The sequence below is a fragment of the Phyllobates terribilis genome, unplaced genomic scaffold, assembly GCF_046119375.1.
Source record: "Phyllobates terribilis strain yellow unplaced genomic scaffold, ASM4611937v1 Scaffold_4626__1_contigs__length_58826, whole genome shotgun sequence".
Taxonomy (NCBI): domain Eukaryota; kingdom Metazoa; phylum Chordata; class Amphibia; order Anura; family Dendrobatidae; genus Phyllobates; species Phyllobates terribilis.
In genome coordinates, this window is record NW_027367376.1 from 42,851 (window position 1) to 48,187 (window position 5,337).

Below are 5,337 nucleotides of genomic sequence, written 5' to 3' on the forward strand. Positions count from 1 at the left end.
TCTTTTAGCATAAGTTTTATTTTATTCTTTATTTTATATCTTCTATAACTAGAAGATTAGTTGATGCAATTCAGTTTAGATTCGATTTAGTTAGTAGATTCGATAGACCAGATGTTAGATGGTCTATATATATTGGAGATAGCATTTTTGTCATGTGTTGACGAAGAGAGGCGAAACCAGGCATTGTGAACGTGAGAGAGAGTTTAGTATAGTTGCTTCATAGATCTAGCTTGCTTAGAAGTTTCTTGTGTATGAAACTAGAACTGTAACTAGGATTGGAAACCAATATACGAGTTTGTTTGCAGAACATTGTGTCTTCAAGTTTATTTCCGCACATTAAAGATCCTTACGATCAACAAAGTTAACTTGAGACCACAAGGTCGCTGCCGTCGCGACCTAAGGAAAATCAACGATCCTACAAAGGTAATGTCCCTTCCTACTGCTAAAGAGATGTGGACAACCATCATCAACATGCACTCAGGTAGTGAAGATATGAAGGACAACCGACTATTTGAGCTAAACCGTGAATTTTTCTCCATTAAAATGGGAGAAAATGAGCTTGTATCTGACTATCATTCTCGATGTCAAATTCTTTATGAAAAAATGCTATCCGCTGGAATGAAAAGAAGGCTTGGGAGTACTCTATGGCATTCATCCATAGGGTGAATTCCAAGTACGCGACTCTCAAGCAGATTCTTCTCCAATCAAAAGCGACTCGAGGATTGCCTATTTCTGTGCTTGCAGGAAAGTTCAAGGTACAAGAAATCAAGGACAATGAAAAGAAAATCTCAGAACGAGAAACCAAGGGCATGGCGCTCAAGCTCTCACGCGTCCTCCAGAAACTAGAGAATGATGACAAAGGAGACGATGATGATGATAGAGATGTCGCCATGATGACCAAGGTTGTGAAGAAATTCTTTAAGAGACAAGGTGGATTCAAGCGCGACCCTACAACCAAGCAACGATATCCGAGACTTTACATGCTTTAACTGCAACGAGAAAGGAAATTTAGCCAAGGCTTGTCCTCATGCCAAGGTAAATCCAAGCGCAAGCTCCAACTCCAAGCAACCCCCTAAATAAGCGTTTGTTACACTTTGGGGAGAATCAGACGAAGATTCTTAAGATGGAGCGCAAACAGATGTTTGCATAATGGCTGGTGAAGGATCCGATTCAGACTCTGGTTCTAAAATTGAGGTAGCGAATATAAATCTTGACATTTTACCTAAGCGCAACCTCGTTTGCCTCTTAAGAGAACTAATGGTTGAACATAAGTCTCTAGCTACTGTAGCTAGAGAACAGGAGGTTGAACTAAATTCTAAAAAAGAAGTAATAGTTGAGCTTTCAACATTTGCATGACAGACCCAAAATTCTCTCTAAATCTTGTGAGCGTTGTCATGGAAATGTGTTGGAAAGAAACTCTGACTCAACTAAGGACATAAAGCTTGATCAAATCATTTCCAACTAGATGACCTGACTAAACTAGTAGAGGCAAGGACTGTTTCTCAAACTATGACCCCCAAGAGTCTTCTTCTTCTACCAGCTTTCCTCAAACAAGCGACTACTCTGAAAAGCTTAAGTCCACTTGAACAAGACTTGACTACCTGCAAGAGTGAAAACTCTCATTTGAAAAGCAGAATCAATGTCCTTGAGAAACAACCATCCGAACCAAAGAGTGGTTTCATGGGGAAAAAGCGCATCACTTGTATAAAAAACAAGCGCGCCCCAGCTCAGCCTATGAAACTCGAGAAGAAAGCACCATTTAGACCAGGAAAAGGGAAGTATGGTTACGTGAGAGGTAACCATTACTGCACTTTTTGTGGTAAAAATGGACACGATAGGCATGAGTGTGAGGAACTAAAAGGCCTAAAAAACAAGCCTATAAGCCAATGGCTAAATCTGAGGGCAAGCGCACACGTCGTCGACATTCACCTGTCGAGAGCGATGGCGCTTCAGCACGCAGAGGTGCGCTTCGTGAAGCGAGACCTCATCTAGTGCTAGATTTGAACGATCATAGCTATTATGAGCCAGTCCAAAAGACCAGCTCAGGAATAGCTATGTCTAATATTTCCTCGAAGCGCAAGCTTTGTTGGGATATCAAAGCTTGATTTCTTCGCTTGCAGGTTGGAATGCAGAGTAGGTGGTATATCGACAGTGGATGTTCGTGTCACATGATGGGTGATCCAACATTACTACTCTCATTTCAAGCTAAGGAGGGAGGCAGCGTCTCCTTCGGTGACAAGAAGCAAGGAAGAATCAAAGCTCGAGGCAGCGCACATCTCAACAAGTCAATAGAAATCAAAGATGTGAACTTAGTGGAAAGCCTCAAATTCAACCTACTCAGTGTAGCCCGGTTGTGCGACCAAGGGGGAAACCAGGTATGGTTCAACACAAGTGAATGTGCAGTGGTCAGCCCTGATGAAGAAATACTTCTAAAGGGTAAGTGAATTGACAATACATATCTGTTCGATCACTCCTTCTCCCCCAAGCGCAACCTATGTCTCGCTACACTCGAAGAAACAACCAGTTTTTGGCACAAGAGAATGGGACATGCTAGTCTACATCTACTCAACAAGCTTCAGTCCAAAGACCTGGTACGTGGTCTTCCTCGCATCAAAGTGGAATCCATGACTTCATGCTCATTTTGCTCAAAGGCCAAAGCGACAAGAAGCTCCTTTCCATCTATTAAGGTAGTGCAGACAAAGGCTCCTCTAGAACTTCTCCACATGGACCTATGTGGACCACTACGTACTCAGAGTAAGGGAGGTAATCGCTACATTTTCGTTATAGTTGATGACTATTCTCACTACACCTGGACTCTCTTCTTAAAAGACAAGAGCGAAACCTTTGCAACGTTTCGTACTCATGCACTTTTCTTAGAAAAGAGTTTGGGGCTCCCCATTTGTTCAATTCGTTCTGACAATGGAACCGAATTCAAGAATGGGGAGTTCTTAGCATTTTTTGATGAAAGGGGTATAGATCATAATTTTTCTATTCCTAGAACCCTGAGCAAATGGAGTTGTTGAGCGCAAGAATAGGACTCTACAAGAGATGGCACGAACAATGCTACTCTCTAGTGGTGTCGCTTCATATTTGGCACAAGCTGTGAGCACAACGTGTTATATTACTAACTGAGCCTTGTTAAGGCCTATCCTAGAGAAAACCCCATATGAGTTGCTCAAAGGACGTACACCGAATATCTCTCACTTACGAGTGTTTGGTTGCAAGTGTTACGTCAATAACAATGGGAAGGATCTCTTGGATAAATTTGATGCTAGGAACGACGATGTTATCTTTCTAGGTTATGCTCCAGCTAACAAGGGGTATAGAGTGCTCAACCTGAGGACTCAGAGGGAAGAAGATAGTATCCATGTGAAATTTGATGAAGGACAACTTGATAGCATTGAAGAAATGAATGACTATCCATTTGTTAGCCCTGATCTACCTCCAGCTTCTCCACACATTCCTCAAGCTCCACCTTCTACGACTTCCACAGGTATAGAAAGTGATGATGACGATTGGTTGCGCTTCTCAACCTTCGGCTCAAGAAGAAGGCAATCCAAGTGACGAAGCTATTCCAAAGGACAACACTCAGAATATAGATCAAGGAAGTGGTCCATTCAACAATGATCAAGCTACACCTTCATCATCTCGCTCAGGTCAGGTAACACCCTCAATTACTTCAGCCTGGACCTTCTAGCTCTCAAGCGGGAACTAGCAGCGGTCAAGCGCAACCTGAGAGTCCTCAATCGGGACCAAGTGACCAATCTGGTGGACCAGAAAGCTTGTCCAAGACTACAACGATGAAGCTACAAGATAATACTGAGGTCACAGTGCGGGATTACCAACAAATGAAGTCCCATCCAGTTTCAGCGATCATATCACAGTTCGAAAAAGGTACCCAAACTCGCTCTAACGTACTTAACTTGCTTTCTTGTAGTGTGATAGGAGCTTATTATATGGTGTAACTAGCGACTATTATCTTAGGATTAGTGGTGTTTAGGTGCTTATTGAGTGGTATTCCTTGAATATGGTATGATGTTCACTTATAGATTTGCGGGATGCTCTTAAGCGTTATTTTGTGGTATTGATTATGGAGATCCTATTTGTACTCACCTCTAGTGCATTTGGGACGGAGCTAGAGAGGAAGACGACCACACCTACACCTATGGAGAAGCTGAGAGGCGAAGCTGATCTGCCTCGGAAGCTTACAAAAGACCGAAGACCAGTCCGAGAGAAGGTTTCAAGACGAAAAAGAGCTACGAAGAAGATGCTCGACCGAGACTATAATGTCTCGATCGAGATTTGCCCTCGACATAGATGTCTCGACCGAGAATATAATGTCTGGATCGCGACTTTGCCTCGACATGAAAGTAGCGATCGCGACTTGGAGTAGCGACCGAGTCTGGTGCCATTTCTGAGTGACTGGGAAAAAGTCTCGGTCGAGACTATAAAGTCTCGATCGCGACTCGGCGACGGACCCGGCCCAATTGCTGATCTAGTCCAAATTTCTGACAGTTTTCCCTTTTTATCTTTTATTTTCTGGTATTTTATTTCCTAGAGGATAGATACTATATAAACTTTTAGTTTTTTAGGTTAGAATGATCTTTTGCCACTTTCACAAATTCATTCTTAGAGATTCAACAGCCAAGAAGAAAGCTCCCACCTTTGTGCATCTTCTACCTTCATCCCTGGTTAGTTCATCCATAATCATGTATAGCTTTCTCTTGGTTATGTCTGGCTAAGTTCCTACGAGTTCATTCTTAGGTTGAGGCCATTATTCTAGGAATTGTTTGTGAGAATTCTATTGTTTATGTTCTAATAATAATTTCAGCATTGTTTTATATTCTCTTGTGATTATTGTCATTAATTGATATTGATTTTATCTAGGTTGAAATCTCGGTTGATTATTATTCATTCATATCACTAGGCTTGATAATTCAATTTGAAAAGTCTTGTATTTTTAGGTAGCAATCAGAATTAGCATAGACTATTTGCGAGTGCTTATTTTGTAGAGATTATAAACCTGTGTCGAATATCGATGATTTGCCAATGGTATTGCATAGGCCTACATATCTTTGATCTTTACGTTGTTGAGTAGTTGAACCTTAGGATTTCTTTGGTTATTGCATACAACAAGGGTTTCTTGGACTATTTGGACTAGTTGTTATTTACGACAAAGAGTAGGACAACTAGATTATTTATTTTAAAGAACATAACTTTTATAGAATTCGATGATCAACTTTCCATAAGAATAATGCGCTGATGCTAAAAGAGTGAGCTTTCCATCTATATATTTTACAAATCCAACAATTTACGTTTTACTATTGCAAGATTAGT